Source organism: Athene noctua, chromosome Z, assembly GCF_965140245.1.
Source record: "Athene noctua chromosome Z, bAthNoc1.hap1.1, whole genome shotgun sequence".
Lineage (NCBI taxonomy): Eukaryota > Metazoa > Chordata > Aves > Strigiformes > Strigidae > Athene > Athene noctua.
In genome coordinates, this window is record NC_134077.1 from 76,986,899 (window position 1) to 77,009,586 (window position 22,688).

Here is a 22,688-nt window from a genome sequence, read left to right on the forward strand (position 1 = left end):
TTTCTTCTCTGCCCATTGATTGTGGTAAAAGTATCAAGTAAAACAAAGGATGTTTCCTTCTCATTATGCATTATTATGAATTTCAAATCCAAAGTTACAATTGTATCTGAAGTAAATGGGTGAAATCCTTTGAGTTTTCCACCAGCATGTAATTTCATTAGAATTCATTAAATCACTGCAGAGGGGGGAAGAAAAAAACAAAAAAAAAAAAGAGGATCAACCCAAGGGAGGAGGGTTTTTCCTTTTAGTATTTTTTTCCTCATTTGAATTACATGCTTGAAATATTTTTTGAAGTTTTTCTGTCTTGTCTTTCATTATGGTTTGCATTGCCATTTCATAGTAAGGCAATACAGTTGGAGCTAAAATTTCCGTTGAAATATGCTCAAGCACTCTACTGATTGTGGTTTAGTTCTGTTTAAAATAATGTATTTGTATGGCTGTAAAACACTGAAGGATTGACACATATTAAATATTTGTTGCACTATCAAATTTAAATCCTTCTCTGGATCTTGGCATGCCAAAGCATTAACATTTAACTGCAAAAGTTAATTTACTTCACAGAGTTTTTATGTCTTTTTCTTGGTTTTGCACTGCTGGTATGTTCAGAAACCACCGAAATTTGAATAAATTCTGTGTAATCTCACTATTGCTATTTTCTGCATTTTATTTTTTGCTTTCTTACTGAATTATAATTCCTTTTGGAAGCCAAGACTGCCACCTGAGTCATAATAATGCTAACAGTGATTAAAACTTGGACTATGTGATGTGCAGATAACTCAACCCTTCTGTAATATTCCATCTTCTAGAAAGAAAGGCTTGGAAAAAAGTAGTCAATGAGTCTTTTGACAAAGTCCTCTTTGGCTGCATATTTAAGGAAGTTTTTCATTTGCTATAGTGGAGAAAATGGACTACAGCTTTGGAATGATCTATTTATTGATATTAAAGAACTTAAGGGGCAAGGAATTTGATTTTACAAGACTTGTCATGTTAACACCTCTTTATTACTGTTTAGCTTCCTTTCTCAAGAAAACATGGCAAGTTGTCTGAACAGTTTAAAAGGATGACCAAGGGAAAACGGGGTTTTCTTGGGTTTTTTGTTTGGTTTAGGGAGACATTTTAGTTTGGCAAATATTAAGCTTAGCTTTTGTATGCTACTTCCTTAAATTGAAGTTAGGTTGTTTTATTGTAGAGCATAAGAATTCCAGAGAGAGTTGTTTTATTTGCTAAATCAAGCAATGAAATAGTGCAAATTCATGTAATGAGACAGCTTGGGAACAGGCACAAATTTTATCATGCTTTAAATTTGGAGTAGCCATGCTTAGTATTCTTTTTTTTTATATAAGCTAGAGAAAATTAAAATTGTCTTATCAATAATCAGAGTACACCAGAAAGAAAAGAAAGAAGAAACCCAAATATGAATGACACTATGAATGTTTAAGAAACATTTATTTGGAAATAACATGACTTTGTTGTTCCTTCAGGAAAGGTAGAGTCTCTGTTGAGCATCTAGGATGCAATATTATGATGTTTGGTTTAATCAGTGTTATAGCACTGATTAAAAATTGTTAGAGATTGGTGTAAGATAACAGACTGACAGTAAAGTTTGTCAGATAGAAAAGATGACAGTTTTTGTCTTCCCCATCCCCAGTGAAAGATGGGTATTTTTGGAAAAAATCTTTTTAAAGGATATTTTTAGTCAGAAAACCATTTCACCAGTCGCTTTCTGATTAGTGTTATTTATAGCATCAGTTTAGATGAGAAAACAGCAGTTACACACTCTTGCCTTTTCTCTCTATATGGAAAATATCTATAAACTGAGTCTATGTCCACTTCTGGACTTCAGGAAGTATTGTTACCTTTAAGTCTCACATCCCAAATGACACAAAACCAATAGTGAAGTCCAAGAAGAAGGATTCCCACATCCATGGCAATTTACTAAAAAATTTGCCAAAAATATTTTGACAAAACACCTTACTGACTGTAACTTCTGATTTCACAGAGTTCTTCACAGAATTTTTGCAAATTCTTATAGTAAAAGACAGAAATATTTTGTCATCTCCATGTGTTACCTGAACCAATAGACTACAGAGTATGACACTTGTTATTAATCACAGGTATAGTTCTCCTTTTGCATTCTGGCCATTTTCAGGCTTTATGAAGGCTCAATAAATAGTAATTAACTTTTCAAACAGGAATTAGCTTTTTTAATAGGGCCATGTAGGAGGATCCCATAATCTAAAATTAGACCTCTAATTTAAAAAAATCTTGCCTCAAAATTTAAATGCTTGGCTTTCCCTAGCTACTACTAATGCTATTAATAAACCTTCGGGCCTTAAGCTCTCTTCTTATTTATGTTTTCTCTTCTTCTCCCCTGTGAATAGTGTGTTCTAGATGAATCCTCTTGCCTTACCAAGGCTATACCCACAGCATTCCTTCTTTATTAAAACAGACTGCAGTGCAACTTCAGTAATTGCTAGAGGCAGATAGGCAGCAACACTTAAAAACTGTGGAAGCACAAAGCCTTCTGACAATGTCCTACCTATTCTCTTGTTACAACTTTATGAGTGCAGTTCTTTTAGAATCAGGCCCATGTTTGTTGGTGAAGTTGTTCCTTTTTTTTTTTTCTTGTAGTTTTTTGGTGTTTGATTAATACAATCTGCTCTAATTACATTTCTTTAGGAAATTAGTATTTCAATTGAGTCAGAAATAAAAAGTCTTATTTCAAGACTTTGGTTTTTTCCTGTCTTTTTTTGTATGTCTCTCAGCTTGTCCATCATCTCTTAGTCTGAGATGTGTTTCATTCTTTAGAGGTATCATTTTAAATTTAAAAAAAGAAAAAACATGTTGAATATGGAAGATGTGTCGTTAAGCTGTGATCCTATGAGCAACCTTTCTGTCCCTGAACTAATGCATTCTTTCAGGTTCAAACTGTGGTTTTTTCTGCACTAATACTTTCTGGGTTTTAAACAGAGAAGAAAAACACAGCTTAGAACTTCAGGTGTTTTCATCTATGAAAGTTTGATTGATCTGAAGGGTCTTCACCTTATAAATGGTAGACATAGTCAAGCTAAAGTTAGCTTCAATTATCTATGATATTCAGTTGAACGCATGACAATAATCGGAATTAAATTCAAAAAGCAGATTCCCCATGTCTTAAAAATGCAATATGCTTAAAATGCATCTCATAACAGCATTTTTCTATTATAGACCCATGATTTATGCAACTATAAATGTAGTGAAAATAAGGATAAGACGCAATTTCTGAAACCACTTAAACTCTTCTTCAGTAGCTCTAAAGCTGTAATCACATTAGTATATGTGAGTTCATTTACTGTGTATGGATTTGAGGTGTCATGAAATCAATCACAGTTAACCTGAGCCGGAAGAGATTATAAGTGCCACTCTTGAGCAATGATAGCGTAAATTGCAACACATAGGTTTCTAAATTGACAAGTTCCCTTTTCTAAATTAAAAAAAAAAAAAAAAAAAAAAAGGGATTAAGGTACAGTTATGGCATATGGCAAGTATGGGATCCCTCACAAAATTCTGAATATTTTACTAAAAATAAAAATTTTTTACTTTTTTTTTTGGACGTAATTTAGCATATAAAGCCAGAATAGTCATCAGAATTGGTACTAAATTAATTTAAATTAGTTGTAAATTTATTTTTCTCTTAGTTTTCAAAGAATATTCTGAAATTACATATTTTTCAGCATAGTTCTTTGACTTGATTCTTCAATGTTTCCACAACACCTGTATTGAGAAAGTAGGTAAATGGCATTTATTTTGAGGAAAATTAGTGCTAAGGCTGTTATAACCTCATGGTGTCATTGAAAAGCTGCTGAAGTCAGTTTTAAAAGTCTCTACTGACTTTGGAATTCTCTTTTAATTTGTTTCCAGGCTTGAGTTAGGTGTGTTTACCTGGGCTGAGTGCAGAGGTAAGGCAGATTGCAAGGCAGCCCCTCACAGTCTGGTCACATACTATTCTGGATATAGTACCCTGGCAGTTTTTCTTCACAGTCAGTTTTTCTGCCTCTAAATTGATAGAAGTTTTCCTCAAAAAAAAAAAAAAAAAAAAAAAATTAACCCCTGAGATTTACCTTGCTTATGTTCTGCTCTTAAGAAAGAAGAGTTAAGAAAGAAGAGTTTTTATTTGTGTATCTCCACCAAAAGTTTGAGATTAATATTTATATAGTATTAAATTCTGATAGATATCAAGTACCCTAATCCCAAATCATTAAAGTCCATTTGTCCAGGTAATCACTGAAGTCAGAGGGATCATCTATATTTCTGAACCTGAGTATGTTTTAAGGACTCCTTGTATTTGTCTCCAGATATGAATGCCCTGAGGTATCTTTTCTGTCAGTGAACAGGGATGGGATGGGATTCAGCCTTTTGCATCTAGTCAATTTATTACTATTTCATTATACAAACTTATTTTCAAAGGTTTCATTAAAACATGCATGGTGGTGAAAGTCTCAGTTTTCATAACAAATGGGAACATAGTAATTTCAACTGTTATTTAAAATCATGCATATAATAATATTCATTCTTATTGAAGAAAACATTACTACAAAAATGTGGTTTTCAATATTGTGATGAATTCTTGCTTTTTATTCTTTCTCTGCTGAATGTTCTTAAATATGAATAAAATTTCCAGTTATGATTCATAAAAACAGTCTTTCATGGGTATTTGATAAATTTAAGATGAATTATATCTAGCACTAAGTATACAGTAGCACATCTGTGATTTCCCCATCTTTCCAAACTGCCATGATGTTTTGTATTTTGAAGCGTTCTTTAGTCTGAGCGTTGACATATTCCTGTATTGGTTCACAGAAGATGCAATTAGAACTATTCAGCTGTTTCTGCTACAATATCATGCTTGGAATTTGCAAGTCCTCTAGAATGTGTCAGTGGGCACATACCCTCTGCCCTTCTACTCTGTGAAAACCTGCATAATAAAACTAAGTGTGTCCCTTTGGGTCTTGCATGATGGTTGGCTTTAGTAGTGTCTTTAAACTCGATGAGCTTTGTTGCTGGTTTCTTCAGTGTGGGTCCTAAAGATGATACACAATCAGTATAATTTTAGGGACAGAAGGGATTCAAGTCTTTTTGAAAAGTGTAAAGGCAGTGTTTTGCAGAAGTGGGCAACTTTTCTTCTTGGAGGAGTAGTGAAAACATTTTATTTTTTCATTCCAAAAATACATGAATAAAGACTTCAAGTTTGCACCATTATTCTGTGTTAGTTCCAGGTAATTCTGCATGCACTGCATGAAGAAGGACTTGCCTGATATAGAAGTCGGTTTGGTCAAAATTTGAGCTTCCTGAAGTTGTGTATTTATATTGCAGTTGGTGGTTGTGGTTTATATTATTTATTCCAGTGTTTTCCTTTCCATTTCATCTTTTCTCTTTCATGCATAATTTTTGTAAAAATGGTTCCATTTAATTATTTTTGGAAATGGATGAATGGTCTTAGGAACCATCAAGCAAAATTTTAATTTCATTAAATTGCATTTAGATAATATTACCTATCTGAGATGAAATTTCACATACCATTGAGAACAAAGAAATGAGTCAATGGTACAAAAAGACACTTGTAAAGTGATCAAAAAGAGAAAAAATAAAATCCAGATGGCAAAAATCGATCCTGATTAATCTAGCGGGAAAATAATTGAAGAGACCAGTGTTTTCCCAGATGCAGGTGGCTGGATTTGGATGAAATGGTAAGACTGGCACAGATCAAAGGCAGGGAGAAAACACCAAACAAGGCAAGGACTATCAGCTGAAATGGTAACAAAGAGGACAATGCAAAAAGATCTCATTATAAAACAGGCAAATGATAACTGTCTGTTTCTATTGTGACTGGGCTTTTATTAAGTCACTTTTACCCCATCTTCCCTTTCTTATTGCCTTCTGACTATTATCAGTCAGTCTGAAAAAGTTATAACTGCTTCTTGAATGTCCAGTTCCATTCCTGGTGTTTCAGACAATCCCATTTCTTGCTAATACACCAAGGGGCAGTCAGCCAAGTTTAGTGTACAGCCTTGTAAATAATGCAGGGGAAAAAAAAATTAGTCCTTTAGACAGTAAAATGAAGTAAGTATGTCCAACCTGGCCACTGAATAGTGGGAGTTAAGATAAAGCATGAAGATGCAGGTGAATTCTTTTTTAACTATGATGAGTGTAGATGTCTGAGTTTCATCAGACTTACAGTAGAAGCAGAAGCCAGTTAGGGAACCTCACCTTTCAATAATTCAGAAATACATTTAAACAATAGTTACTGATAAGTGCATCACCTCAATATGGCTCAGAGGATAAGTTCACAGTGAAGTCAGGGTAGATGAGGCAGAATAAAAGAACTGGTCTCGCTTTTGATCTCTTGATGAGACTTAATGGTAACATTAATTTCTTTTCCTGGCAATTTAAATGATTGACAGCTTAAACTTATCTAGTGGAGACAGTCCACTTCTTTGTCTTCTAATACAAAATACAGTGAGAGACAGGTGGAGGGGAGGCATCAGACTTTCCCATTGTAGTGTTTGAATGCATATAGGCTTTAAGATTGCTGTGTTGAAATGAGGGGGTGAGGGGTAGGCTGCTTTTCTTTTGGTAACACAATACAAACTTTTTAGATGAATCTTTTTACAAAAGACAACTTTAACTGAAAGGCTCAGTTCAGATGTCTTTTATTTTCATGTCGGCTTCTCTCTGAATTCCAACTGTGACAGAGTTAGCATTCAGTTAGTATACTGAAAATGAAAAACTGGAGCACCTTGCGTTGAAACTTTATAGAAGAGTTTAGTAGTCTTCACTGTCATCAGCTGTTTTAATTACATCAGCATGGCTTCAAGGGGATGAATGGAGACATAGTAATATACACTAAATGAGATTGAAATGTGTATGCACATCTTTATGTTCTGCTTTTCATCTATTTAAATCTTTAATTTGTAATTTAAATTTTAGTATATAGGTCCTTCATAAATTGTACAATACGTAAGATGTATAAGGTGTTAGATGATTTATAAAAAAAAAATTTCATTGCCATATTCATTGCTTAATTCTACTCTGCATTTCTGGTGTAGTCTGGAAGGCTCCAGATTTGACATCACTTTTATTTTTTTCTTAAGTTCTGTTTCTGCTGGACAACTGGTTATGTCTGAACTGAATTACAGAGCCATGTTCTGAGATTTACTGTCCTTAGTAACAATTAACATTTCTGTGAAATATAATATTTATTAAAATATTTAATTTAAAACATGTAATATAAAATATTATTAACTATGAAATATCTGCCATTCAACATATACATATTTAAGGATACACTATTTTGTGTCAGCAAAGTCCTGATGTTGAGATCTCTGTTTCATCACTATTTGTTCCATTCCTTTATGTGGCCTAGGTTTAATTTTTGCATAGAACCTACTCTCCACTGCAGCCTAATGAAACTGATTAATTTTCCTCATATTTATAAACAGTTTTCTTTTGTGTAACCTTATGCATGTAGCAAGCAGGATTATATTATAGGTCATGGTTATTTTAATTCTCATCTCTAATACACTGCTGTAGTAAAGCTTGTTTGCTAGACTTAACCAAAACACTCACAACACGAATTATCACACAGGGTCTTCATTTTAGTGATTATTCATTAAGCATCCCAGAACTATAGAAAATAAGATTGAAACAAACAATGGCAATACAGAAGTGAGGGCATTTTACATTTTGGTGGTGAGTTGGGTTTTTTTTTAATTTACAAAAAAATTGAGCAAAACCTGCGACGTGGTTTATTGTCCATTTTTCTTAAATTCCTGAACATGGACTGGTTTGTCTGCATGAAACCTTTTTTTATAAATTTCACTGACCTTTGTATTAATATTTGTCTCTTCTTCAAATGCTATAATGTTGGTTGATGTGCAAGCATTAGTCTAATCCTGGAATTTATGGTCCTTGAAAGCAGACCAGAATTTTGGAAGTAAATTATTTCAGGATCTTGCAAAAGTGAGTAAAATACATGCTAAACTGTGGGAGGAATCTATAAGGTATTCTTGCACAGGAAGAAAATTGTGCATGCTTTCTGAATTTTTTCTCTAAATCCGTGAATTGCACACTGGTTGTCTGGTATTTTTATAGGGTTTTTTTGTGGGGGCTGAATGTGGCCTTCTGGCTCTCCTGCATTTCAGAGCTTTCCTGCTGCATCAGAATTATAGATTCAAAACTGCCTGTGGTGCATGCTTGAGAGCTCTGTTGTATTTCTCTCCCCTGAATTGTGGAATGCCTTAAACAAAAAGGATATTTGAAAACAATGTGTAGTTTTGTTCATCACTTAGGAATCATTACATTAAGAAGATGTGTAGTTAATCTAAAAATAATGAGAAGTTGAAAAGTGCTGTCAGCACTGGCGTTTATTTGTAATTGATACATAACAAGCTTATGGAAATTGTGGGTTGTGACAGGTCAGTCTTGTTTTCTGTTTAATGTCTGTAAAAAATATCAGCTTGCTAGCCCTAAACACTCAAGTCTTCTGATTTTTTTTTATTTTTCTTTTTTGAGGAGGAGCGGGGGGGCGGGGTGGGGCTGGCAAGGGAGAAGGAGAGGTGAAGGGTGGAGCTTACTCTTCCAAGATCCGAAATAAGATATATGTCTTGAGAATAAATTAACGAAATAATTTTTTGTGCATCTAATTTTAGCAAAGAAATATTTCGTTTACCTATCTGTTATGTCCTTGAATAATGCTGTCTTCCCAAGGTATATAATATAAAATCTGTATTATATAATATAAAATCTGTTGTGTGAATGACCTATATTCCATAGTGTATGGACTATAAACTGTATCAGATAATCCATTCACAGTTATTGAGCAATAACAACTTTCAAGCATTACAGTTTGATCATAATTTCAAATGTAGGATCATATTTCCCTGTATATTTATGCAGTATTCCTCTCAATATGGATATAGTCTTGCTGTTTACTACAAAACAAAAAAAACATTAAAAAAGGAAATTAGAATTTGAGCTAATTTGGTTAAAAATGGTAATATAATAGTATTTTGCTGGTTAAGGACACCAATTAAACTCAGACACCAGAGTGAAAAGAGCAGGCGTATTTTACTGGTGATAACAGTGTAATACAGAAAACATGCAGTAAGAAAAAGCAGAATAGTGCACCTGAAGAAACAAACGGGAGAATACAGGGTAATGCGTCAAGTCATTAGTACCAGAGAAAGAGAAGAGTGATTAAGAAAGATCCATCACCACTTGCACATCACCACCATCCAGCCCCGCAGTGGCTGGGCAGCCCCGGTCACAGCGAGGGTTTGCAGAGCCTGTCCCGGCAAGGGGGAAATCCTACGCGGTGCCTCCACCCGTAGGTGAGGCTGCCAGAGTCACGGCAAAGGGGCCCAGACTATAGACCAGAGATCGACAGGCCAGAACAGCTGGCACCTTTGCTTTGAGAGGAAAATTTCTGGTTTCATTCTCCTGTTGGATTCCACCCAAAGCCTGGCCAGGGCTCGGGGAGGGAGACCAAGGGAGTTTCTAACAGGGCCAGATCCTCGGGTTCTCAGCCTTGAACAGGCTAAACACGGGAAGTTGGATACATTCTCTCCTCACTACTGATTATATTCTAGGCTGCATCTTTCACTAGCGAGTTTACATACTTTGTTAATGATTCCATACTAAGTTAGCAGCTTCGGCTTGGGGCCTGTTGTTCAGGCTTCATTACTTCAATGCTTTAGCACTTTTTACATCAGCATAAGTGGTTGTTATAACTTAGTACAATACCTACTAGCACAATGGTTATCAGTTATAAAATGCACAGGATTCATCTATAGGTCAACTCTGGCTTGGGCCAGTTGTCTAAGCCTTAGCACTTCAAATAGACTGATTCAATCTTTAAAGAAAAGTAGAAGAAATATCAGAACTTTTTAGGACATTGTTATAGTTATATTAGGTAATTCTGAGTTGGGCAATTTCATTTCTGGACCTTTTTTAAATACACTGTTAATTAGCAGCTCTGAATTTAATAGTCACGTAGAAATTTCCACATTTGGTGTTGCTTTTTTAAATTTTCTCAGAACTAGTGAACACCATGGTAGGTAGAAGGATGTTTTTGCAAACAGATGGAACATAACTGAAAACTTGACTTGTGTTTTTTATTTCTTCTGTTTTCTTTTCTACTTCATATCCTGTGATATTTCACACAATGAACATATAACAACAGTGAGCAATGAATATATGGTCTTGAAAATCTACAAGAAAGAAAACTGGATTTGTACTTGACATTTCTCTTTGTTTACAATTTCTCAAAGCACTTGTTGCCTCCCAGTTTTTTGTATAGGCAAGACTAATTTCAGAAGTTCAGAATAATCTGTGAAAGTATTCCTTGGGAAAGTAAAGGTAATTTGATCAGTTAGACTGAAGAAGGTTATACACTTCTGAATCACAACTGAGGAAAAATTAACAATTAAGTTAGAAATGTATAGAAATGCCCTGTGAAAATAACAAGAAAAAGAAAAGGTAGAAATAGTCATTGACATAGGAGGTTATTAGCATGAAAGACACTTCAAAGCTTTAACTGAAATAAAAAAGAAAGCAATCTTGTTTTATCACAGAGACTGTTCCTCCTAACTTTCAGCATAGTCCTTCTTCCCACAGCTTGAAATGCCATTTGATTTTGAATATCACCTAGAAATATGATCATCAGTTTCCCCATTGGAAGCCAATGGCTTCACTGAAGTGAGATCAGGATTTTAGACACAATCCTTGTCCATATCTTGTAGTTTTCCTGTGGTGGGTTTGTTTTTTTGTGTTTTTTGTTTTTTGGTTTTTTTTTTTTAAATGATTTCATTATTAATATCTTCATATTAAATTTTACTTTGTCTGTAATTTTCATTGTGCTGCAGGCTGAGATATCCCTGCAGAGATTTAGACACTGCTAGAAGAATCTGTAGGATCAGGAGTCTTTTAATTGAAAAATTTTAATTTTATTCTTTGTTTATATTACTAATGTACACCACCACCCACAACAAAAGTCACACCTATGAATAATTTTCTCATGTATGAATTCTCCTAACATTCCATATAATACGGTAGATGGACTGTATTCATCTAATAAACTATTATGAAGACTGACATAAGATTAGCATGCTTTTGAAAACTTTATAAAATATTAACTTTAATAAAATACAACTAAAAGGGGGGGGGGGGGGATCAGCTTACTGGTACTTTGTAATTACAATAAATGTAATTACATTTTTAAAGTACATTGATATACCAAGGATGAACCTAGGCAGAAGGGTTTCTGATAAGTCTTTCAGACTTTCTAAAAACTTCTAAGAAACAGTACCAGTGACCAGAGTTAGCCTTATGTACGACAATGTAGTCCTACCATACAAATGTTTTGACACAATTTTTGTCCTTAGATTTGACTCAAATGTTGTTTTCAGCACTGAATCAATGTTTCCGTTAGTGAAAATGGTTAATTTTTAAACCATAATGAAATACAGAATCATAGAATAGTTTGGGTAGGAAGGGATCTTAAAGATCATCTAGTTCCAACCCCCCTGCCATGGGCAGGGACACCTTCCACTAGCCCAGGTTGCTCAGAGCCTCGTCCAACCTGGCCTTGAACACTGCCAGGGAGGGCGCAGGCACAGCCTCCCTGGGCAACTTGATCCAGTGCCTCATGCATCTTTAACAATTATATATATGGGGTTTTTTTAGTCCATCATAAAAAAATTGTTGATCTGAAAATCTATTTGTATACAAAGCTTAAGCATAAATTTTATGTTCAGTTCAATTACTTACTGGACCAATCATCTGCCGTTCTCATGCAGAAGATAAGGTAGTCTTGGTAAAAGGCTGAGAAAGCTTTTCTTTTTCTGAACCTCTGAATTCAGCAGAGAGTGCATTTATGAAAACTCTGAGAAAACCCACCCTGTTTAAAATTAAGATTTTGTATACACAGAAAAACGATTGCAAACTAATAAAGAAAACAATAGACTTTTGGTACACTTGGTAAATAATGAAAATCAATTGCATTTTTTTAACTTTGAAATTAAGTCTTCCCGAAATAGAAAGGTTTTCATATCCCTTATTGCCATCCTACACTAGCAGCAATTTCATTCTGTGATTTCACACTCGATGCTATGGGATGTAAAATAGGCACTTGTCAGTAAATTGGTAGGCTCTGGCAATAGGTTACCAGTCTCCCACTCATATTAGCAGAAAGCAAAGTCCCATGAAAACTCTGAAGAAACAATTTCTGCCCTTTTCAACAGACAATGTTGTGATCATATGCAACAGACAAAGTAAAGATTCCTAATATATGTGTCTTTTCATAAAGCAACAGTAAAGTTTACCTCCCATGTACTATTCATTCCTAGTGGGGCAAGAGAAATAAAGCACTTTTACTGTTCCAAGAAAAAATTATACCTTTCTTTAAACTTTAAAATACCTTCAAAATTAATACAGCTAATTTTGTTTTTCTTTGACTGGTAGAAAGAAGCCTGAGTTTTCTTCTGCTTTATAAGGCAGATTTGCTTGGCAATGCATGCTATTAAGAGGGCAGCCAAGTGATTTAGAGGGAATAGTAATAAGACATTATTACTATTTAAGACAACTTAAATAATCCAAATGAGAAGTTCCGATTTTATCTCTGTGGGCAGTAAATGAGACACCAACATTGGCAGGACATTTTGTATCCCATCCATAGTGTTTGCAAACTGAAGAAAACTATTATAAACAGTAGTCAGCATCTCTTCCAGTATTTCCTGCCCTCCACTGTGGCAAAAAAGCTGGGAAGTTGTAAGTATGTACGATTTCTATCTCCTAGTTATGGTAGAGAGCTCTGGTGGACAAACACTGGAAATATGGCAAGTTCCCTGGCCATACAATACCACAAAATTATTACATCACATGAAATAAGCCTGATAATGTAAGGATTTATCTTGTAACTGGAAGAAATATGTCTTGTGAGAACTTTTCTGTGGACAGTTAGCTTCCCACTCTCCAGTGTATTCGGGGTTTTGAAGAAAAGACATAGAGTTATGTCTCATGTTTTAGATTCAATGGGAGCTTGACTTTGTAGAAAAAGAGAACAACCCAAACAGTAGAATGAGAAACTGTTATCACAAGAAAGTTGTCATGATGAAAGAGAAAGTTAAGGATTGAGGATAGGAGCACTAGTAGGAATGAGATCTCACTGAAGCTTAAATGGTGAACTAGAAAAGAAAAGTTTTTCTTGGAAAAAATATTTCTATGTTGAGTGTAGCATGAAACATTGTGAAACAGCTAGACAAGTTAAAAATCATACTTGCAGAGTGCCTATACTTTTTCCTAATTCCCCCCCTTAAAATCAGTAATTTGACCTTTTCAGTATTCACTGTTAAATTGTCACCTACATGAAAATGGGAAGAAAACATGGTTTCAGAGAATTGCCTGATGTGTGATTCTTTGTTGTGATAACTTTATCATTCAAGCAGACTGAGGCTTGAAACAATAAAGCCGGTCTGTTTCCATGAAGAATGCTCACAGCAGCCAGTGCAAACTGTTTTGCTTTTTTAAACCCTGAAGAATAATGGTTGGCATGGACAGAGACCTTTTTTTTTTTTTTTCTTTGTCTAAACAACAGAGAAAAAAAACCACATTAAGTGTGTTTTCACTGTCTAATGGAGCTTTCTGTATTCTTTCCAGAGCAAATACTATATGTTCTGCAGCTGGATTATAGTATATTGATTATGCAGGTTTTCTTGCAGGTGCGGGATAGGCAGATCATTCCAAAATGCTGAGAGATGCTCAGAGAACAGATGTTTCTCTGCACACCAGCTGTGTTGAGATCTTTCAGTCACCTTGAAAGCTGATGTTGCTTTGTCAGTTACTATGCCAACCAGGAGATGCTTTATACCGAAGTATTTCTGATCACTTTCTGAAAAAAACTGCATGAAAAAGGCATACTTTATCTTTCCTGAAAATATGAACAAGCCATATATTGTTTTCAGGCTGTGAATCCTAGTGGAATTTCAGCACTAAATGCTGACTCAACTAGCTAATTTAGCAGCAGATTAGCTTTATGCATGCAAATGTTTCCATTAACATCTGCAGGCTTGATTACAGGTTTACATTTAAATAAATAGTGAGCACTTTCATGCATCAGAGACCAATAGACATTATTTATATCTGAAACATTGTAATTAGTAGTAGTTATTATTTCAGTATATTCTTGTTGCCCCACAGTTATAGCCTATGAAATCCTCTTAAGTTATTTGAAAGTTGATAAACTGCTAAAATATTCCATAAAACTGTAGTTATGACAGACTATCCTCCTCTTTGTACACTGAATTTGACAGAGTGCTTGTTGCAAAATACAACCAAAAAAGTAATCAAATTGTAATGCTCACTGATATTTTAGGTTTTCAAAGCAAGCCAAAGAGAGGGGAACAGAGTGAGTCATGATATTACTTGAAATGCCAAATTTTGTTTATCATCTTCACCAAAATAAGACAGTTGTGGCATGTACTTCTTTGAATACAGCCTCTAGATATGTAGGATCTGTGAGCAGACAAACCTAAGTTTCCTTTATCCTAGATTCCCTTTAGACAGTTCTGAAACAAACCTAAAAAACCTGGGACTAGTAAACTAGATTGGAAGACAGACTCTGCTGCTGTGCTAGCACTAAATATGTGTATATAGTGTCTTAAGGAACTGAAATATCTTGATTATTTAATCTTTTACATACCAGTTATGTCCAATTTCTTACAACAGTAAGCACTGGCATCCTTTGGATCATGCAAACCATATTTGAAGTACAACCTGGACTCAAGACTGCTCTACTATAATTTACCTCTCTCAACTTTTCCATAGAAGCAGCTGAATTATGCTTCTAAGTCACATATAGAATCAGAGATGATGACAAGAAGAGCTTTTTAAAAAGAGTTTCCTGAATTCAAGACGATTAAAACAGGTGGTCTGTTTTGAATTTTTTAGGTGTCTTCTGCCAATTCAGGATCAACTTTTCATATTCCAGTGTTTCCTTATCAGTAAAAAAGATGCAAAATCCATATGTTAGTTATGTCCATATCTGCTTCCTAAGTAACAATGATAAATGTATGGCACATACTTTCTTTTTTATTTTTTTGTTTTCTCCTTTGCCACATATCTGTTCTGTGGCTTAAATATGTCACTGCTGACTTGCCCCTTCTTCCATTGTTCCCTGTTCAGTTTATAATATGCTTAGAAAATCTCCTCTAATTTGTAATCCTGGGTAGAGCAGGACTTAATCAGCAGTGAAAAAGGGGGAGCTAATTTCAAGTCATCCAGCAGCCTTTTGCAGTCTACCATTTTTAGTTACCTTTCAGCATTCTTCACCCTTAAGAATCCAGAAGCTGTGTTTTCCTCTAGTGCAACATGGAGAACTATACACAAACTATGTGTTAATCACAGTGTGTTTATTCTGGGTTCACTTTTTCCCCCTGAACTTCATAAAACACATACTTGTACACTCATATTCTGTGATAAAATAAAGTAATAGTTCAGATATGCTTCCTCTCTAAAAAAAAAAAAAAAAAAAAAAAAAAGAAAAAAGGTTTTGAGCCTTTACTGACAGTTCTGTGATGCTTATAAAGGCGAGTTCAGATAAGCAGATAACCTACAGTTACAGAAAAGGTATTAGAGTGTGTCCAAATGAGGGCAATCAAGAATGTGAGAGGCCTCGAGGGCAAGGCTTAGGAGGAGTGGCTGAAGTCACTTGGTTTGTTCAGCTTGGAAAAGAGAAGACTGAGGGGTGACCTCTTCACAGTGTACAACTTCCTCAAGAGGGGCAGCAGCAGAGGTGGAGCTGCTGATCTCCTCTCTCTGGTGACCAGCAACAAGACACGAGGAAAGTGAATGAAGCTGTGTCAGGGGAAGTTCAGACTGGGTGTTAGGAAAAGGTTCTTCACTGAGGATGTGGTTGGTCACTGGAACAGGCTCCCCAGGGAGGTGGTCATGACACCAAGTCTGACAGAGTTCAAGAAGCATCTGGACAACGCTCTTAGTAATATGGTTTATTTTTAGATAGTCCTGTGAGGAGCAGGGAGCTTGACTTGATGATCCTTATGGGTCCTTTCCAGCTTGAGATGTTCCATGATTCTATTATACAAGCTCAACTACAGAAGAAATATAACCTCAGGAACCTCAAAAGCAATGCACAAAGTTGAGACTATGTACTTTCAAATCAAATGAGAGACCATAATAAGTATGACCATTTCCACATGTGTTTAGTCCAACAGTGGTACAAGTCTAAATGTAGTCATCTATGTTAAACAAATGGCAGAATGCACTAGTGCTGGAAATCTCCCAGGATGTAGTAATTTGCACTAAGAAGGATGTTTGAGTATCCTACATGTTGAAGTTTAGACAATGAAATGGCAGACAATAAGCTGGTTTGGGTTTTGAGATTATTATTAGCATGCAATGGATGTCTTGTCTAGAATTAATACAACAAATGACCATCTAAACTTTTATTCAAGTGGTCTCTGAAGCAAAGTGTCTTCCCAAGCCAGTATGGTTTATTAAAAACACGTATGAGTCTAGATGGCACAAAAAAATATTCAGCAAGGCTAGCGTCTTGAACTATATCAGCTATATTGACCTTCTATCTCTATTGAAGCTGATATTGTTTTATTCAATTGAGATAATAAAGATATAACATGGAAAACAATTGCTACTGATACCAGCAGTACCCTTGCTACCAACCCCATTTTCCCCTATTACCTGGCAGCACTGCTATGGGCTTTAATCTATTTCCAGCTAGAGTGCATGCCTAAGTATAGTCATAAGACAGCTTGCCACATTACTGCAAAGAGATTACAAGAGGGCCTCGTTCTTTAAATGGAATTTTTCCTTTACTGAGCTAGAAAAAGGGCAGCATTTGCTCTTCAAATATATTCTCCTGAACCTGGTGGTTTCTATGCTGATTACTTTACCTCACCTGCAGTAGGAAGTGTTTCTTCTGGGAATAACAGTAGGCTACAACATACAAATATAATTGAAAGATTTTTACTTTTTTTAAAGTTGATATGTGAAAAATGTACTCATTAGCAAAGGATACGACTTAAATAAAATTTCTGTGTTCTAAAGTCAGATGCATTTGCTTTTAGCTTTTCTGTATAGATCAAATAATCCTCTACTGATTTCCCAATGCAAACAGCTGTAATAAGACTTTTCTGGACTCAGCTATGGAAGACATCTGGATTTTTTATGGAGAACTAGCTTCTGTATTCATTCTTTTCTCACTGACAAGTTGCTAGTATTAAAAAAAAAAAAAAAAAAAAAAAAGTACTTTACAAAAAATATATATTATTGGGGTGATTACATTTGTTCTCCAAACAAAGTCACCAGCAGCATTCCACATCAGTTTTAAGAGAACTGAGAGCAAATGGATAACAGTACTGTGTTAGACCTGTGTCTCCATCAATATGTCCATCAGCATGTACTGGCTCAAGAAAGGATGCAAGGCACCTCACATTCAAATGCTATGACATTATCTGGCTTTTTCCTGTATCACCCCACTACACACTACATATCTGTATAATCTTCTGATTGTTAAGAGTTACCTGGAATTTGGCATTAGGTCTAAGTTAAAGTCTACTTTAGCACATACAGTCTCAATTCAACATAGTGATAGCTGCACACTGTCCAATTCTTTTTGCAGATGTACTTAATTTCCTAGTTTCAGTGCTATGTCATGTCAATTAATTAATTTTTAATTGTGTGTTGGAAAAAACACACTTTTATTTGTTTCAAATTTGCTATGTCTTTGCATTTTTTTAAAGTCCTTTAGTTCTAATCTTATGATCATATATTACAATCTGGAACTGCTATCATCCCTACACCAATTTATACTGATAATAAAGGCTGACAATATAACAAGAAGTGTCTTAATTAAAATTATAGCAATTTTTTCTGGTGTGATCAGTCATGTTTAGCTTCCTAAATTATATACCTTAGGAATTTTCAGAACTCTTTAATTCTTGGTATGACCTTTTCAATCTCATGTCATTTAGGTTCCCCAGACACGAAGGCACCCATTTCTTGACTATAAGTGTACTGAATTGCATTTTAGCTATATAGAATAGAATAACTCAATATAAAAGCAATCCAGTGTAAATTCTTCCATTTTTGCCCTCTTCTGCATAATATTCAACATAAATTTGCATTGTTTCTGGTTTTGTTTAGAATTTATTGTTTAAGACATAAAAAGAAATTCTTAATGTAGAAATTCTAAATTTGCTTTAGGACTTGTGTAACTATATGTACCTGTGTAATTATACGTAATATTCAAAAGAAGCATTTTCTTTAGCATAAAAATATGGAAGATGAAGCAGGAAAGTGAGAAAATAAAAATAAAAGGAAGAAAAAATCTAGCAAAGAAAAATAGCATCAAGAGAAAAGCAAGTAGTTGTATTTTTTATGCAATACATAGGTATCTCAAAGATTATGATTCCTGGAGTTTAGAAAGGTAACTTGCATCATTTCTGAACCCTTTCCAGTCAAGCTAAAATTCTTAAACTGAATTCTTACACTGTTCAAGAAACAATGTATTTGAAGCTTTCTGTCAAACACAGTGTATGAATATTATTTGTTACATGCTGATGACAAGCACTGACTTCTTGCGTCAATTTGAGAAAATAGAAATGTATGGTATAATTTATCAAGGTGATTTCTGACTGCCAGGCTAAAATACATGACCTGATCTGAGGTTTGGTCCAGAATATAACTCATTGTTAAAATAGATGAAATGCAATTTTCTATAAATAGTGAAGATCAAACACCTTTAACTGGTCAAGATCTTGCATCCCCATTTCTATCTAAGAAATCTGACGTAGTCTTAAATTTCTCAGCTTTGATCTTCTAGGTGTACTACAGCCGCAGATCTAAAATTCTGAATTAGCTAAATAGAAAATATGAGGTATCTCAAGTTTATTTTCAGGACAGTATTATGTTATCTTTCTGTATATGTCAAAACGACAAACTTCTGAAGTGCTTTTATGATATACACAGTAGAGGATGGGTATATCATAAATAATACATGTCTGTGTCATTTTAATTATATGATGAGTTAAAAAGGCATACAGTAAGATCTCTCCATGCTGTGAAATAATCTAGTTAAATATTTTGTATTTCTTCTCTGTATGGCATTTATGTGTTTAAGGAAGATAGATTTGCCTAGATTAATATATTTGTGAGAATTCAGTGTTTCCACAATTCAGCAAAAGACTAGTTTGCAGAAACTGTAAAGGAAAATTATACAGGCTGTGGCTAAAAAGGAAAATTATTGCCAGTATTTATGCGCAAATAAAATTCATTATTGAGTTCAGAACTTAGTGAATGAGATAAATTTGATGCCTCTTCCTTCTTTGCCTGAAAAAGGTGTGAAACCTGTACACCTGGAAGTCTTCAAAACTTGTCTGGACAAAGCTTTGTACAACTTGATCTAGTTTGAATATTTTAAGCAGCAGATCAAACTAATTACATCCAGAGGTCTCCTCAATATAAATTTCTCTGTGAAAATGTCATTACCTTTTCTCTTCCCTTACCCCTCCCTGCCAGATATCTACACAGCACTTGTACTTTCTGCCACTCTTAGAACAGTAAACAAATACTTTTTTTTTCCTGATACTGTTATATAGAAAATTTTATTGGCTGTATAACACATAGTGTGATTCTGACTATAATGGAATCTAGCTAGAAGATAAAAAAAAGTAATCCAGAAACAGTTTCCAGATTTGTGTGAAAACCAAATTAACAGATTATCCAAATTCCAGATTAGTATAAATCAATGTCTTGGAACTGAAATATTGAAAGCATATTGATTTAAGATTTTGGCCAGATTTATAAAGTGAAAGAATAAAAAAATGTTTCATGTCTCTAGATTTGCCAACATCACCTTCAAAAAATATAGTGGAAAAAATATAATATTATTTACCATGTTGATATACTCCACGCAGGTAGAAGAATACATCCTCACAAAATCACAGGAGGACTGAGTCTGGTGACACGTCTTGACAGTATTTGGTCTAACCCCCCTGCTCAAAGCAAAGTCAGCTGGAGCGCGTTGCCCAGTAATGTGTCCTGTCAACTTTTGCATATCTCCAGCGATGGAGACTCCACAACCTCTCTGGGCAATGGGTTCCTGTGTTCAAACACCCTCACAGTAAAAAACAGGGTTTTTTGTGTACAGCTGAAACTTTATGTGTTTTAATTTGTGCTTATTACCTTTTGTCCTATCAGTGGGCACCACTGTGGGAGCCTGCTTCCCTCTTCAATCCCTCCCATCAGGTATTTATACACAGATAAGATCCCCTTGAGCCTTCTCTTCTCCAGGCCGAACAAGCCCAGGTCTTTCACCTTCTTCTCATATGACAGATGCTTCAGCCCTTTTATCCTCTTTGTGGCCTTCCACTGTACTCACTCCTGTAAATACACATCTTTCTTGTACTGGGGAGCTGAAATGCTGGAGTTTCAACCCCAAGCCCCAAATTAAGGTTGACATATGGGTGATTCCCACAGCCCTTCACGAAGCGGGGGTGAGTTTCCCTTTAGGCTTCCCTCCAGGGTGGTGCCGGCCTGGCAGACAGAGCCATTGGGTAAATGACCCCAGGTGTCTGCATTGAGTAACCCAAGGTCAGGTGTCCCACTGAGGGATAAAAGCTGGGACCCCTTGCAGGAGGGGCAGTGTCTGTCTGTGAGGTGGGTGCCCTGTGCAGAGTTCCCTGTTGGGGAAGGACCTCCTGCCTCCCTGGGACTGGGCTCTAGTCAGGTCTGGCCTTTGTAAACATGGGCTGTGTAGAGATTCAGTATGTGGCTTCCTTGGTCTGATGTATTTGGCTTGTTGACTCAGTTGTCCCTTCTATGGGAGACTGCATTTCACCCATTCTTGGTCATGTGGTGATGTTGTTGGGGTCAGTAGGATTGATGTCGATTATGTATAATCTAACTGACTTGTTTGTACCCCCAGCACTCACCCATGTACTGACCCTTTTGTATCAAATACAATTTTGTTATTGGTTCATCTTCACGCTGGTTGTGTCCTTTATGCTAGGTCTGATAACTGGCAAAACAAGATTGGTGATAAGGATGGGATAAACTTCCTGCCTCAACCTGCCGGCAATACTCTTCCTAACACAGTTCAGGTAGCTTTGTTAGCTTTCTCTGGTGCAAGTGAGGCTCATGGTCAACTTGTGCACCAGGATAGTGCATGTACTGGTGCACAGGGTTATGCTTCCCCATGTGCAGGGCTTTGCATTTCCTTTTGTTTGACTTGTTTCCCTTGTCTGAACTTAAAATTTCATCATACTAAGTAATTTCTTCCTCCTTTCCATCACTACATAGTGTCATCTTCTTCATTTGAAAAATGCAGTTATTAAATTTTTTGAATGCATGACTTCTAAAAATGTAGTGCTTGGGTATATGCTTCTGTGAAGACTTTTAGAACCATCTTCTATGCATGGAAAATCATGCATATACAAAATAGTGAGTATAAACTGTGAAACCTGTAATTTTAAATCTATCATTCAGTCTAAGTTCACATCATAATTTCAGTGCTTAATGGCAGGGTTGTTTATTCTCTAAGCAATGCTTAGAAGTGGTTGGGAATACCACCAAAGTTAATGGAATGGTAGCAACTTCAATCTATTGGTGTTATAAATTGTAATTAAAGTAAATGAAACACAATGCTTGCACCAGAAGAAGCTCTGGCTGATGGTTTTGGTGTTTATCTGTTTTCTTCTTATTTTCCCAGACAAGTAAATAAAAATAAAACATCCTCTAGGTTACATTTACAGGATTTTCTGAAATAATGTTTTAAAGTTTAGAGGAGAATGTTTGGTTTTTTAAGGCATTCCAGAATAAGCTTTGTGACTTCTGGGTGGTTTTATCTTGTTTTGATAGTGAAGATATTAACAGACATTCCTCATTTTTAAATCCAGTCTAGAGACCTTTTTTTGTGCACTTTGTTGCATTATCAGACCACAAGAAACATGAAGGAACTTGGCTTTCAAAGGAAAGAAAAAAAAGAATGGGAGCTGCTTTGTTATCTTCCTTAAATAATTTTAAGAAACAAAGTAATATTTTCTATATTATTCTTTTCCAGGAAGAGTAGACTGAAGTTCTGTTAATTAGTTTGTTTAGGTGAGACAAAGTTGGCAATGCCTAGTGTGTTAAGAAGTCTAATCTTGGGATATGGACACACAGTAGTTTACCACTGCAATTATGAATTCATGAAGGCTTTAAAACAGCTGGAGTGTTTTTAACAGCATGTAGTGGCACAGAGAGCAGAACAAGTTGCTAAACCTTTACGAAAAAATGAATGTCCTGTGCTTAAATCCTGTGCTGGATTCTGTGTAGCAATGGCTACACCGTTAGGAGAGATCAGGACAGATTGGTTCAGTTCTGTGAGTGTGCATTCTTTGTTTCTCATTCCCTGTAATTTCTTCACTGCAGTGAAATAATCACAGTAGCAGGACTTTCTCTTAGATTTTAGTGTGTTAATCCAGAAAATGAAAGTTAACTCACAAAGATGTCTTTGTGTATTATTGCCCTCTTTTCTCAGAAACTGTAAGAGGAGTCTTGATGGATGGCTGAATTTCATTCTCCTCATGAGACCATTAAAAATGTTAATGTAAACTTTTTCAGATGTCTAAGAGACTAAG

The 22,688-nt window shown here is 35.4% G+C and overlaps 1 protein-coding gene across 2 annotated transcripts in view; it reads left to right on the plus strand.

The window, feature by feature from the left end:
• Positions 1-22,688, plus strand: part of LINGO2 (leucine rich repeat and Ig domain containing 2) — a 542,951-nt gene that overhangs the window by 311,736 nt on the left and 208,527 nt on the right. The gene's annotated exons all lie outside the window — the stretch shown is intronic.